Source organism: Bufo gargarizans, chromosome 2, assembly GCF_014858855.1.
Source record: "Bufo gargarizans isolate SCDJY-AF-19 chromosome 2, ASM1485885v1, whole genome shotgun sequence".
Taxonomy (NCBI): domain Eukaryota; kingdom Metazoa; phylum Chordata; class Amphibia; order Anura; family Bufonidae; genus Bufo; species Bufo gargarizans.
This window is the reverse complement of record NC_058081.1, coordinates 386,536,516-386,552,843: the sequence shown is the minus strand read 5'-3', so window position 1 is coordinate 386,552,843 and position 16,328 is coordinate 386,536,516.

The window sequence follows — 16,328 nt, the reverse complement described above, 5'->3', positions numbered from 1 at the left end:
TATAACAGTGCAAATGCTGATTAGCGATACGCTAATCAGCGAATCAGTGACTGCGGTGCGGTGGGCTAGGCGCTAAACGATCACTAACTACCTAACCAAGGGGCCTAAACTATCCTAAAACTATCAGTCAATACCACTGAAAAAAAAAGTGACAGTTTACACTGATCACTTTTTTCCCTTTCACTAGGTGATTGACAGGGGCGATCAAGGGGTGATCAAGGGGTTAATTGGGGTGATGGTGGGTGATCTGGGGCTAAGTGTACTGTTGGTGTGTACTCACTGTGAACTGTGCTCTTCTGCTGGAACCAACCGACAAAAAGAACCAGCAGAGGAGCACAGCAGCCATTTAACACATTATATTTATAAATATAATGTGTTAGATGGCTTCTGATTTGATTTCTTGAAAATCATCAGCCTGCCAGAGACGATCATTGGCTGGCAGGCTGATGACGAAATTGTCCTGAAACTTTTGCCGGCCTGCGATGCGCATGGGCCGGCTGTGAGTGTCATCTCGCGTCTTGCGAGATCACACATAGATGCGTGACTATGCCTGAGTGAGCCGCCTCCGGAACGCGATCCTGCGTTAGGCGGTCCGGAGGCAGTTAAGGGAATAGATCAGGTTCTTGGCTGTTTCAACATTATTCAGCCTACGATGCTTTTATCTGATGATGAGCTCTTTAATGCTGCATCAAATCTAGTGATGAGCGGGAAGGAGTCATATTCGAATTCGCGATATTTTGCGAATATTTTGTAGAAAATGCGCTGAATATTCGTAAATTCAAATATTCGTTATATTCAACGATTTTTTTTTCTCGAAAAATCAACAAGGTAGTGATCACCTAATATGCAAATTTTCATAATGCAAATTTTCTAATTTGCCGAGGAAAAACATGATTCCTCCCTGCTTCTTGCTTGTGGGCTTGTGAGTCATAGCACTATATCGAATATATTTGTTTTTCAAATATTCGTAATATTCTAAAACAAGAGTATATATCAATATAGCGAATATTCCCCCAAAAAATATAATATAGACAAATTTAGCTAATATAGTACTATCATCTTTTGTTTCAATAGTAGAATTTTTTTTTCCAATCTGAACTTCAGATGAGAAAAAAATTACAACTATTAGACAAAGAAGAATATAGCACTTTATTAGCTAAATTGCTCTATATTAGTTTTTTTTCAAAATTCGCTATATTGCTATATATTCTTGTTTTAGAATATTACGAATATTTGAAAAAAACTAATATATTTGATATAGTGCTATATATTCTTTTTTTAGAATATTCATAATTTTTCCCATTTAAAGTTGATTCCTCCCTGCTTCTTGCTTGTGGGCCAATGAGTCATGTTTTTACTAGGCAATTGAAAAATTTGCATTACGAAAATTCGCATTACAAAAATTTGCAATAAAAATCGTGAATATTCGCAACTACGAATATATATCACTATATTCTAAATATTTGCGAATTTTAGAAGTACCTATATTCACGATAAAAATATTCGTGATCAACACTAATCAAATCTTCAAAAAATCTACCAGGAATATTTAACAAGCACTTTTCCTGGACAGCTCCTAAGTTTTCGATCTGCATTAAAAGAAGAGATCTAACTTAAGGCATCCTCTGTCAGTGACCTTGCTCATCTCCTGTTAGTCGACACAGTGCATTGTCATCCACATTTCCAGATGTATGTGTAGCCTTGATACTATTCTTAACGCTACCTGTGACAGTAGCAAGTGTTGAAAGATCCTTTTCAAAGCTAAAATTAATTTTAAAAAAATACTTGAGGAGTACTATGTCGGAACAGAGGCTTTCTGGACTTGCAGTGCTGAGCATTGAAAATGAGAGAGCTAGTAAACTAGACATAGACAGCATTGTGGACACGTTTGCAGAACTCAAGGCGCGCAGGCGTGTGTTGTAAGGAACGGTCCTCAGTGTAAGTGTAAAGTTGTGTCACCGCCAGTTCTGTGAGAAGGTCTGGCAGACGTTCTTCTCTACCTCTTGTATGACATTATTTGTTTTGGTTTCACTTTGTCATCTCTATTCCTTCTGTCAGGTGTCACTTATTTAGACTATTCATCTTCCTTTATATTCCTTCCCATACTGCCTCACTTTGCGGTTTATACTACTTCCTGGATGAAGTTCCTTGCTGGCTTGATTCTAGGTGACCCTGACTCTGTCCGTATTAAGTGCAGGGAGCCGGTGGTCGTGTCCCCTCACTATTATAGGGTTTTCAGGTATCACACAGTCTTAGGTACGTGGGCATGCAATCGTCTACCATTGAGACCCATGCATGTGCATAGCAGTCAGGGAGAGCTCTTAGGGTTTTAAAGGGCTCACCTATATGCTCCTTAGTTTGGGATCAAGCCAGTTGGTTGTTTATTTATACGTTCCAGGTATCTGCAACTTCATCCATGACAAGTTGTTTGGGAGGTTTGAAGTTTCAGCAGTTGACCGTTTCCTGCTGAACTAACCACAACGTTTTACTAACAGTTTCTTTATTGGAATTGCATATAAATTCAGTTTAAAGTAATACTTCTGAAACAGTGTCACTTTTTATACTGTGAGGATTGAATAGATACAGTGATACCTCTCAAATGATTATTAGGAGAGTGGTGTTCTCTAAGAATAATAATAATAATAATAATAATAATAATAATTAAAAAAAAAGGTCAGTATGCATAATGTATGCATAATGTAGCAAGAAATGTGGTTTAGATAGAGGGGTGGTCTAATTGAGTTGGTATTTTGGAGAAGTTTCTCTATATATTCAATTCTTACCTCTGTAAAGCTGGCCATACACATTAGATCTGGTGAACGCTGGTTTCACAGACACAGCCATAACCATTTTAGTCTATATTGGTTGTTGGTTGTCCAAGCTTCCATACATGTTCAGTGAAACAGAAATATCTTTCATGGAATGTTCTTTCAAAGAAAGAGCTTTCGTTCACAAACAGTTTTTCTTTGAACAAAAGATCTTTTGGCTGCCTATCTGACTACATCGGTATTGAACACTTCTTTTCTACCTTTGTTCCCCTAAAACTGTTAGCCATGGTTAAATTTCACCCGAAAATCATAAATTTTTGTAGATACTGTCCATTTTGATCAAGTGCAAAAAAAAAAAAGTATGGTCACCTTTGGATTTTATTAGCTGCCCAAATGTTTGACCAGTTTGAGGGTCTGGACAGTGTTTTTAAAGGCACAAATTAAATGTTGGTTTCTTTTCTCTAGGTTGCAACGCCACTTACTTTGGTTTCAAGTTCTGTTATGTTAATGTAATATGTGTGTAGAATTTTGTACATTTAAAAATGTCTGTTATACTTTCAAATATAAATAGTACATTTTATGTGAGAATAACTAACTTTTTTATGTTTTTCATGTTGGAACAATCAAGTTAGAAGAGATGGAGACAAAAAACTTCTGATCTCATTTGTCGTGTATTTAATAAACTATTATGCCTTTTATTTGTTATGCACTACTTTTATTATAGTTATAACAATTTGAAGACCATGTCACCTCATCTGACACTATATTAGTTTAGCAAATAAATGTATACCCAACAATATAACACTTGTTGATCATTATTTCTCTTAACTCTGCCTTGTGCAATTTCCCTGTTATTTTAAGTTCCTGAGTTCATTGTCAATTGGGTACATCCCTACAATCTGAGACTGCATCAGGCTGTATAGAAACACATCCCCATCTCGTAAATACAGTTGCCAGTGAACTTAGAAACTTGGAATAACAAAGGAATGAAACAATGCAAAGTTGCAAGAAAAGATGATCCAGAATTGTTTGTTGTGGAATGCAGTGTAATTAATAAAACAGACATGTCAGGTGTGGTGATGGCTCCTATTTTACAAAGGGTTACAGGAAAAGAAGGGAGATTTTAAGTTTGGCAAAGACAGTGATACAATTCTCTAAATCAGGGATCAGCTACCTCTGGCACTCCAGCAGTTCCTAAACTATTATACCCAGGATGCTTAGTTCTCTTCTATGGGGGTTACAAAAACAGCTTAGCAAGTGTGCATGCTGGGAGTTGTAGTTTCTTTGCAGCTGGAGTGCCAAAAGTTGATGATCACTTTTTTAATTCCTACACCGTTCAACTGATTTGGATGTAAATACCCTCAAATTAAAGCTGACAGTCTGCAGTTAAAGCACATCTTGTTTGTCTCATTTCAAATCCATTGTGGTGGTGTATAGAGCCAAAAATGTTACAATGGTGTCGCTGTCCCAATATTTATGGACCTGACTGTACATACATGTGTAAGGCCTATTCATTGGCCTATATTTGTAGGAGGGGCATGGCTGCCTACTGTAGTGTCCCACTAGGTAGGGGTGGGCACTACACAAGGGTCAATTGGTGTGCACGTTACTCCTACTCGCAAGGAACAGAAATGTTATATTTAATTGTGCATTTAATGTATGTTCTAATGTGTTGTTATATGCAATGTACCCCTGTATGATGCAATAGCAGGCCTAGTTGGGTGTAGTTAGACATCCCAGACACTAGAGGGAGATAGGGAGCCCCTAGTATAAATGTCCAGACCCAGACAGGGAGAGTGAGTGCAGTACTGTGCAGTGCAGTGTGTGCAGAGTCAGGAGTCTGAGAAGACAGAGGCTAGAAAGCCTGCTCCTGACATGCAGGTGGATAGCCCTGGCTGCTAGTGATGTCCAGGAGGCTAGTGAGAAGATCCAGCCTGCCTGAAACCAAGAGAGCCTTAGTTAGCTCTGAAGACACCCCAGTTGCAGGACCCAACCTCCTGGGAGAAACCCACAGTCATCCACTTTACAAGAGAGGGCGATCCAGGGTAAGCTAAGTAACCCTGATGGGCAGATGCAAATAGAAAGGAAAGCAAGAATCTAATACCTGAGGAAGACAGTAACCAAGGATTTAAGCCACCCTTTAGGCATCCGGGCCTTGGGATATAAAACCAGAGCAGGAGTTCTAGAAAGGACAGTGTAAATTGATTCTGAGGAAAGGTACAACCTGCTGCTGAGTGCTTGTGAATTTACCCTCTGCGTATCTTGCATAACTCATACCTGCCGTTTTGTGAATAAGCCTACTTGTGGAACTGTGATTGAAAGACTGTGTAACCACCTGCTGTACAAAGTTGAACTGTTCAGTAAAAGTAACGTTTGTTTCACCATTTTACTTGTGTACCTACATCATTCAACTATCAAACGCGTGCCACCGTCCAAAGGCACTGGCGTCACGAATCCAACAGGGACCTTGCCCCAGGCACTCAAAATACCTGTAACATCCAGGGCACCTCATCCACCATCAGGCCTGGTCCCTATATACAGAGTGTGCCCCAGAGGAACCGTGTCTACCTCTCCTTCACTGCCACGCGCCTGCCCAGGGTCCTCCAATACAGTGAGTAACCCTCGATTGCCCATAACCGTGACCTCACTTCGCTATACCCTGCAGGTCTGGCGTGTTGCACTACTTCAACGGCCGGCACCCTCCCACAAATCGTACGACGTGCAGAGTTTCGCAGGAAGCGTGCTCTCGTACCTGGCAGTTTTTTCTCCAACAGGCAGGTAAGTGGAGTCCGGTCGGCTGGCCTCTAGGTGAGTGGGGGCCACGCTCCGGACCGCATCGCTTCTTTCTCCCAGGCTGGGGGCGGACTGTAACGGAGGGCAGGCTCCCTCTTCCACTTTGCGCTCCCCTCCTCCCCCGTCCACAGGGCTCCCGAGTACTGGCCTCCTCCGGCAGGGGGGGGGGGGGGGGCGAAGCCACAACGGTAGCGGCGCTCCCCTCCTTCCCCGCTCGGAGGTCCCACAACGTTGCACATTACCAGCGGGGGGCAGGGCCCGCGATGGAGAGGGCCCCCCCTCCTCTGATCTGGCCAGCGCCGCACTGCTTCCCCACGTGGTGGGCGGTCTCAGCCGGCGGTGGGTCGGCCCCCAAATGAAGGGGAGCACCCCCGCACAGGGAGCCCTGCCAGGGAGCGAGTGCGGCGCCACGTGGCTCACATTTTGTCCGGTAAAGGGGGGGGCCGGGTCACATAAGGCCTCCCCCCTGTCCCGGCTCCCAGATGCCAGGGGGCTGCGCCGTTTTCCCCACGTGGTGGGTGTGCCCAGCCGGCGGCGGGTCGGCCCCTTAAGCAAGGGGGGCACCCCTGCACTAGGCACCCTGCCAGGGAACGGCGCGACCCCCCACGTGGCACGTCTTCAACCGGTGAAGGGTGGGGGCCGCGTCACATAAGGCCTCCCCCATGTCCCGGCTCCCTGATGCCAGGGGGCTGCGCTGTTTCCCCACGCGGTGGGTGTGCCCAGCCGGCGGCGGGTCGGCCCCTCAAGCAAGGGGGGCGCCCCTGCACTGGGCACCCTACAAGGGAGCGGCGCAACCCCCCACGCGGCAACATCCATTGACCAGTGCGGCGGGGCCCGCATTGATTCGGGGGCCCCCCTACACTGGTTCAGGCCAGAGGGCTACGCTACTCCCCACGCGGTAGCAGTGCTCAGCCGGCAGGTGGGTCGGCCCTGGGCGAAGGAGGGCACCCCCGCACTAGGCGCTCTACCAGGGAGCCGCGCAGCCCTCCATGTGGGTCACGTACCGTGTTGGTGGGGGGGGGGCGGAGGCTATTGCACAAGGGTGTCCCCCCATTCGTGTCCACGGTGCCAGGGAGCTCCACCTTCCCCATGCGGTTATCATGGAGGGATGCGGGGGACGCATTGGCCACGGTCCGCATCTTCACTAAAGTCTGGCACGGGCCGCCGTGCCGCTTAGATAGGCAGGGATCCGTGAAAACGCCAGGAACAGTCGGGGGGGGGGGGGAACATGTTAGCCAGCGACCAGTCATTTCATGTTCTACCTGTACGATTCCGTATGGCAGGCATGATCTACAGTTGACACCTTCATTGTTTTGCTTCCAGGGTCCAAGTTTTGTCTTGATCTCATTCCGTGATTGTGGCTTGTCGGTAAGGTAGTAGGGGTACATGTTGGGGAGGGGAAAGGAAGTGCCCACAAGTGGGTTATGTGTCTCACGCACTATCTAACGTCCAGGTTGTGCTGTTTCACAAGCCTTCTGCGACGGTCAGTGTAGATTTCTGAGTAGGTAAGTAGATCATATTTTCCCTGTGTTCGCATTTCTAGGTGGCGGTTCCTGGCCACTCCCTCACGGTTCCTCTGGTGTCAGTGTGCGTAGCTACACGGGGGCGGTGCACCTTTCCTTACTTTGCTAAGCAGTTTCACGGATGCTGGTGGTCGTCCAGTTTAGCCGGTCACTTACGTTACTGTTTCCACAGCTGTGATATCACATGCATCAGACATCGTCGAGGCGTCTGTGTACGAGAACGCAGCAGGAATGTCTGAGGGGGGCAGTATACCGTCCCTACGTGCATGGACCATTCCCAAGCTCATGGCGGAGCTAACGAAGAAGGGCGTCCCTTTCCCAGCTTCCGCCAGGAAGGCAGAGTTGTATCGACTGTGGAAAGACTCTTTAGTGCCCAGTAGTGACGATCCCCCTATGACCACGGTGCAGACGTCACTTGCTCAGTTGCACGTCATGCTGAACAGTCTGACATCGGCGGTCACTTCGATACAGGCGAGGTTGGAATTAATCGAGTCGCACAGCTCGGTCGCTCCAGTTTCTGCCCCTGAGGTCCCGGTCGCTGCCACCTCTGCTGTAGGGGATACCCGTACTGTCCAGGCCGTCCCCAACGTGGCTCCATCTCATTTCGTCCCAATCAGCATCAGGAAAGACATCCTTGAGGGTAGGGATGTTAACCTCGCTTTGTTGCTGATAGCCTCCAGAGACTTGTCTGACAACAAAGTCATAGCTTGCGGGGAAGTCTCGTGGTGCTGAGAGGCCGTGACCGCAGGCTTAACCGCAAGCTAACCATCCCGGAATTTGTCATGGCGTTTAGCCTTTTTAGGGATGTCGTATGTTCTGCCAGGCCGGACAGGAGGAAGGAAGTCGATCTGTACCTCTTTCGGGTTACAAGTATGAAGGAAATTCGTTTTACGACTATCATTGTTCGTTTTCAGCCAAAGCAGCAGCTTGCGCTTTCCCAGTTCCAACACGTGACAGATTGGTCCAACCAAGGCCTGAAAGCTCCCTCCTGTTCCGCCTGTCAGTCCATCTTCCACTCCGTAGAGTGGTGCCACAAGTCAGCCGCCAGTATTTCATTGTACCCTTCCAGCTCATCAGCTGGGCCACTTGATGTTTTCAGACCCCTCAACTCAGTGGACAAGCTAGGTTGGCCCATTGTTCAGCTAGGTAGGGCCCAGATCTGTAACAATTACAATTATGCATCTTGTAATTTCGGGCAATGTCGTCTGTTGCACATCTGCACCAACTGTTTTAGGGCCCATCCCAGAGTCGCATGCTCATTAAAATCGGTAAAAAATACATGAGTGTGGTCAATACCAGCTGCTTACAGGAATTCTTGCGAGGTCACCACAATCCAGGGTTCGTGCAGTTCCTGGTCTCAGGGTTTCTCGAGGGCTTCCACACAGGGTTAGTCACGACTCCAGAATTCACGTATGAGTGCAAGAACCTTCAGTCTGCCCAGAGGAATCCCAATTCTGTAGACACACTGATAGAGTCCGAATTGAACAAAGGTTTCCTGATCGGTCCTTTCAAAGTGCCTCCTTTCCAACGGTGGAGAGTCAGTCCCGTGGGGGTGGTCAAGGGCAAATTTAGTAAAAAGGAGAGACTCATCATCGACTTGTCAGCTCCACATGGTTCCCAGGTCCCCAGCCTCAACTCCCTTATTCCTTCAGAAGAAGTGGGCATGAGGTATTCTTTGATTGACCAGGCTATCGCCATCATCATGCAGTCAGGTCCCGGGTCGATGTTGTCCAAAGCCGACATATCGGATGTCTTCAAGTTACTTCCCATCATGCCAGCACTCTGGCAATGGCACGGCATCAAATGGAAGGATCTTTACTATTTCTCCACCAAACTCACCTTCGGTTCCAAGAGCAGCCCGTGGCTCTTTGACCAGTTGGCTCAGGCCCTTCACTGGGTTCTGGAACACAAGGTCCACTGTGAATTTGTCATCTACTACTTGGATGACTTTCTGCTGATCGAGAGGCCAAGGGCAGCCCCCCTAGGGTTGGGGAAATTGTTGCGGTGTTTTTCCCAGTTAGGTGTCCCGGTCTCCCCCAAGAAAGTTGAGGGCCCGTCCACAGTTATCACCTTTCTGGGCATTGAACTAGACTCACAGGACATGTTAGCCAGATTACCTTCGGACAAATTGGTGAGAATCAGAGAAGTCATCCATAGGTTTGCAGTCACGACTGTGGTCACTAAGGCCGATTTGCAGTCACTACTGGGCATGTTAAATTTCGCCATGCGCATCATTCCGCAGGGCAGATCGTTCATATCCCGCCTGTTGGCGCTCCTGGCCACGGCCCTGGAGCAGGACAGCCCAGTGTGTCTGGATAGTCAGGCCTTAGCTGATCTCCACATGTGGGATCAATTTCTTTGTCAATGGAATGGGGTGTCCTTGTTCATTCCCGAGTTGTCGTGTCAATCTCCTGTAGTCTTCTCAGATGCGGCTGCGAGCTCTGGTTTTGCCGCTATTTTTGGCACCCACTGGGTCGCAGGCGAGTGGCCTGCCGAGGTGAGACAGATCCCAGGTTTCCTCCACACCTCGGCACTGTTCGAACTGTACCCTATTGTGGTAGCTGCCCACATATGGGTCAATCATTGGGTAAATCGGTCTGATTTGTTCGTGTCTGACAATACAGCAGTGGTAGACATTGTAAACAGTGGGTCGTCTAAATCATCCCATGTCATGTGTCTCTTAAGACGATTAGTGCAACTCTCCCTACATTACCATTTCCATGTCCATAGTGAGCATGTGCCAGGTTCGCAAAACGTGGCTGCTGATGCCTTATCGAGGGCTAATTTCTCCCTTTTCTTGCAGGTCATGCCGGAGGCAGATGTAGCGGGCGCTACCGTCCCTCCTCACGAATCCTTAATCCTAGCGTGACCAATCACCTAGAGACGGCACACGCCTTGATATCCAAGTCCCTTTCCCCTAACACCACCAGGGCATATAACACCGGGTGGAAGGCGTTTTGCAAGTTTCAGAGGGAATGTCCTCAGGGGGATCCAGTTTTGTAGATTACATCCTGGCTTTCATTGGCTACTGCCATTCAGAACTCAAGCTCTCCCACAATACGGTGAGGTCATACTTGTCGGGAGTGCAACATTTCCTCTCCATCAGCCATCCCGAACGGGCATCGGTGTTCTCCATGCATGCCGTCAAAGCCGCACTTAAGGGTTTGAGCAAATGCGGGCCCCAAGGTCAAGTGCGTAGGCAGGCTGTCACCGGGCTCCTTTTCCGTAGACTGTCTGATGTCCTGGATAGAAATCCTTTTGGGGTTCTACCCAGCCTGGTGCTCAAATACACCATCTATCTAGCTTTCTATGGCTTCTTGAGGCCTGGGGAGTTCACTTGTTCTCCCAGCGGCAGCAGGTTTCTCACAGTCGGCCAGCTGGTCCAAAACGCCGAAGGTTACGTGCTGCTGCTGAGGGCATCTAAAACCTCACAGATGGGCCCCCCAGTCCCGGTGACCTATTTCCCTATCGATGTCTCATCGATGGTGCCCCGTCTCAGTTCTCCGTCAGCTACTATCAGCCTTGCCGGGGTCCGGCCCAAGCAGTCCACTGTTGCCCTTTGGGGTGGCACCACTCACCACCCATCAGTTCGTGTCCCATGTACGCTCCCTAGTGGCCAACTTGGGCGGCGACCCCACCTCGATCTCGGGACATTCATTCCGCATAGGTGCAGCATCCGTGGCCTCCAAGAACCAGGTGCCAGCGCACATCATTCAGAAATTAGGACGTTGGCGCTCCACGTGTTTTAACCGTTACATACCTCACCCCGAAACTGAAATGTCAATGGCTTTCCAAAGTCTGGTTTTGTAATCACGTTGTAATAAATCACTCCTGCCAATCGGTATGCCTTTTTGCCCTCTTTCAGGCGTCCCTCCACGACGCGGTTGCGGCACAACTCTAACCGCTTAAGAGTAGGGTATCTCAGGTTGGACTCGGTACGTTCTTGGTTGCCACGACCACAAGTGTAAGGCCGATTCATTGGCCTGTATTTGTGGGAGGGGCATGGCTGCCTACTTCAATGGCCGGCACCCTTCCACAAATCGTACTACGTGCAGAGTTCCCCCTCCCGCCCACCCCTTTCACCTGTTACTCTCAAAGGGGATGCCCTCTTTCAGGCGTCCCTCCACGACGCAGTTGCGGCACAACTCTAACCGCTTAAGAGTAGGGTATCTCAGGTAGGACTCGGTACGTTCTTGGTTGCCACGACCACAAACATACTGTGACAGAGTGTCTGGAGAAGTAGTGGACGGGGTCTATGTGTGCCCAAGGTTCCTCACTTCTGTCATTTAAAAAGCAACCAGGGAACGGTTCAGCAGAGGTCTACGCAGACCTCTCTGCAATCCAGGTTTTAGGTTGTCAGGTAATTACTACTCAGGTGTGCTAGCCTGATATAAGGCTGGGAATAGAGACACGCATCTCTCTCTCTCTCTGCCTAGGGACAGAACTGCTTGGAGTCTCTGTGAGTATTGCAGGTGGTACAAACAATAGGGTTATGTTTGGTGTCCAGTGTTAGGCTGGCACCAGGTTAGTCAAGAGTTCCTCATTGTATAGTTAGAGCCGAACAGGGATAGAATTTTGTTTGTTTATGTTTATTTTATGTACCACCCGCTGGCAATAAATCTGAACAGTTGATGGAAAACTGAGGTTGCCTGGAATCTTTGCTCAAGAGAGCGTGCTCATCGACCACCCCGCTACCTAACTCTTGCAAGTGGTGGAGGATGCGTGCAAAAAAATAATAATTCAGGCATAAAAAAATTAAAAAAAATTAAAAAAAACTGAACATTTAAAGGGACAGATTTTTTTTTTTGCTTTAGTGCAGTGCACCAAAGACTGTTTTCTGCCTCTTGGACAATGGAGGATGTAGTTAAAGCTATGTTGCAAGCTGTTGCATCTCAACAGGAGGCTACCTGAGTGCAGCAGGAGGCTACCAGAGTACAGCAAAAGGCGCTTGAGAACACCAGCCGCAGGCTGACCGCTCAACTGGAGGCTGCACAAGAGTCGCAAAGAAAAGACTGGGAGACCTTGACAGCTGTGGTTCAGCAACTAACCAGTGTCGCGGGACGGGTCCCAGGTATGGCAGATGCCACTTATTCCTCCATAAGGGCTAGTCATTTTTTTGGAAAAAGATGACAACCGCCGATGACGTCGAAGCCTACCTGACCACCTTCGAAAGGACTGCCTAGCGAGAGGGTTGGACAAAGGTACAGTGGGCAGGACTGCTGGCCCCCTTCCTTTCAGGGGAACCCCAAAAGGCATATTTTGACTGGAGAATCGTGATGCTATGGACTATGATAAGCTAAAAAAGGAAATCCTTACACGCCTTGGGGTTACTCTTTCAGTACGCGCACAGCGTGTGCACAACTGGGACTACAGCATGGATAAACCTCCACGTTCCCAAATGCACGACGTCATTCACCTGACCAAGAAGTGGTTGCAGAATGTTGACCCCAAGAATGCTGACCAGATGGTGGAGATGGTGGAGAGGTACACAGCTGTGGAAGAGCTACTGAGTCTGCCGCAGCGCTCCCCAGCCCCGCAACGGAGAACTCCAGGATTACCTGGTAAGACTGTTCTAAGGGAAAAGGGGGCTGGCATAGAGGTGATATATCTGTGGGTGCAAGTGGAGAGACTGGAGGCCCAGGCTCTAGACACTGGCAAGCCGTGTAAGGGAGGTCTGTGGCCTATAAAAGACCAAATAGAGACTTAATAAAATGTTTCAGATGTCAAATACCATGTCATGTTGTTGCCAATTGCCCAATGTCTGATGAACCAATGCAGTGTGATGCCTCCTCTATAAACCGCCATTTATCACTGTATGCTCAGCTTGCGTGTGTGGCATTTACAAATACTGGGGGGGGGGGGGGCGGGGGTCAGGGGAACAAATGTGTGTTATTACTGTGGAAGGTAAAGATGTAAGTGCATTGTTAGACTCTAGTCACCCTAATAAAAACAGACTTGGTAAATCCCAGGAAATGGCAAGCTGAGACCATTGCAGTAACCTACATACATGGAGACACCCGTAATTATCACACTGCTATGATAGATATAAATACCCTGTTCGGGGCAGAAAAATTTAGGGTTGGTTTAGTGCCTAGGTTAATGCATGGGGTCATCATGGGGAGGAATTTCCCACATTTCTGGCAGCTATGGTAACATAAACTTTCAAATGCTCGTCAGGAAGGGGATGACCTACCACCAGGTATCGAAGGGGGTGGAGTTTTAAGAAGGACTTCTGTTGATGAATCATTTCCCTTGTCTGTCCTGGTGGGGGAGCCGGAGGTCTCTGACCATAGTGATGGGGTAGAAGAGGGTCAGAGCAGTCCCGAGAGAGGAGACCCCCTTGATGACAATTTGCCAGGTCTTGCAGTAAGGAAAGAGCAGTTTGGTGCTGAGCAATTAAAAGATCCCACCCTTACCAGGGAAAATGTTAAGTATATCGATGCTAAACTGGTGGAACCCGACAGCATACTCTGTTTTCCGCATGTAGCTGTGAAACATGACTTATTATACCAGGTGGTAAAAAGGGGAGAGAATCTGGTGGAACAACTATTGGTTCTTAAAGTATACCGACGAACGGTACTAGATATTGCTCATGGTCACCTTATGGGGGGGCATTTGGGAACTGAAAAGACTACAGACAGAGTCCTTCAAAGGTTATTTTGGCCTGGGGTCCATAAAGATGTTAAAGATTATTGTGACTCCTGCCCAGAGTGCCAAATTTCGGCTCCTAGGACACACTATCATAGTCCCCTGGTACCTCTAACAATCATTGAGATACCTTTTGAGAGAATAGCCATGGGCCTATTGTCAGATCTGCGCGAGGCCACCAACATATTCTCATAATCATGGACTCGATACTCGATACCCAGAAGCTATACCCTTACGCAATACGTCATCCAGGGCCATAGCTAAAGAGTTGGTGCAGGTCTTTAGTCGTGTGGGAATACCAAAAGAGATCCTAACCGATCAGGGTACCCCATTTATGTCACGCATCATAAAGGAGTTATGTAAACTGTTCCAAGTTAAACAGCTGCGTACCTCTGTCTGCCATCCACAGACTGATGGACTGGTAGAGAGATGTAATAAAACTCTAAAAGCAATGCTTAAGAAAGTAGTGGATAAAGATGGGAAAAACTGGGATTACCTTCTCCCCTATCTCATGTTTGCCATCCGTGAAGTCCCTCAGTCATCTATGGGCTACTCCCCGTTTAAGTTGCTATATGGTCGCCACCCTAGGGGTCTGCTAGACATAGCAAAATAAACCTGGGAAGAAGAAGCTACCCCCTATAGAAGTGTAATTGAACATGTGGAAAAAATGCAAGATCGTATAGCTGAAGTGATGCCTATTGTATGAGAACATATGGCCCAGGCCCAGCAGGCACAACAAAGGGTGTATAACCGCAGCGCCTGCATACAGACCATAGTGCCAGGGGACCGGGTGCTGGTGCTGATCCCTACAGTAGAGAGTAAATACCTGGCGAAGTGGCAAGGCCCCTTTGAGGTGATAGAGAGAGTAAATGAGGTAAACTATAAAATCCGTCAACCAGGTAAGAGGAAGCCTGAGCAAGTATATCACGTCAATCTTATAAAACTGTGGAAAATCGACTATCCCTTGCTGCCAACACCTCCAACCCACTGGATCAGCCATGCTCTGGGACGCCCCTGTTGCTAGAGGTAACCGTACCGGACTCCCTGGCCAAGACACAAAAAGTAGAAGTGCAGGGGTTCCTCTTTAAGAATAGGGATTTCTTCTCGGAGATCCCAGGTCGCACCTCTGTCATAAAACATGACATCATTACAGACCCAGGAAAAAGGGTTAAGCTGCGACCCTATGGAATACCCAAGGCCAGGAGAGGATTATCTCTGAAGAAGTGAGAAAAATGTTGTAACTTGGGGTAATTGAAGAGTCCCATAGCCAGTGGTCCAGCCCCATAGTTCTGATCCCCAAACCAGATGGCACCTGGAGGTTTTGCAATGACTTCCGGAAGTTCAACGCCATATCTAGGTTTGATGCTTACCCAATGCCACGTGTTGATGAGCTCATTGACAGGCTCGGAAATGCCAGGTATATAACCACTCTAGACCTAACCAAGGGATACTGGCAAATTCCCCTTACAAATGGGGCCAAAGAGAAAACTGCCTTTGCCACTCCGGATGGGTTGTTCCATTATACTGTCAGGGCCGTTTGAAGGAATTTGGGGGCCCCAAGCAAAATAGACATGGAGGCCCCCCCCCCTCCACACCTTACGCACGCAAAGCCTACAGGAACCTCAGTATAGCCATACAGTTTAAGTTCACCCACACTTTATATAAATAAAAAAAGGAGGTTTACAGTGCAAATACTGCTGTTGCATTTAATGTGCATGAAATTTGAACAGTGCCATCCACAGATCCCCCTCCCCTAAACAGTGCCATCCACAGATCCCCCCTAAACAGTGCCATCCACAGATCTCCCCCCTAAACAGTGCCATCCACAGATCCCCCCTAAACAGTGCCATCCACAGATCCCCCCTCCCCTAAACAGTGCCATCCACAGATCCCCCCTCCCCTAAACAGTGCCATCCACAGATCCCCCCTCCCCTAAACAGTGCCATCCACAGATCCCCCCTCCCCTAAACAGTGCCATCCACAGATCCCCGCCTAAACAGTGCCATCCACAGATCCCCGCCTAAACAGTGCCATCCACAGATCCCCCCTAAACAATGCCATCCACAGATCCCCCCTAAACAGTGCCTTCCACAGATCCCCCCTCCCCTAAACAGTGCCATCCACAGATCTCCCCCCGAAACAGTGCCATCCACAGATCCCTTCTCCCCGAAACAGTGCCATCCACAGATCCCCCCTCCCCTAAACAGTGCCATCCACAGATCTCCCCCCTAAACAGTGCCATCCACAGATCCCCCCTAAACAATGCCATCCACAGATCCCCCCTAAACAATGCCATCCACAGATCCCCCCCTAAACAGTGCCATCCACAGATCCCCGCCTAAACAGTAACATCCACAGATCCCCCTTCCCCATAACAGTGCCATCCACAGATCTCCCCCCTAAACAGTGCCATCCACAGATCCCTTCTCCCCGAAACAGTGCCATCCACAGATCCCCCCTCCCCTAAACAGTGCCATCCACAGATCCCCCCCTAAACAATGCCATCCACAGATCCCCCCTAAACAATGCCATCCACAGATTCCCCCCCCCCCCTCCCCTAAACAATGCCAACAGTGCAATGCTGTTGAAACGTCGC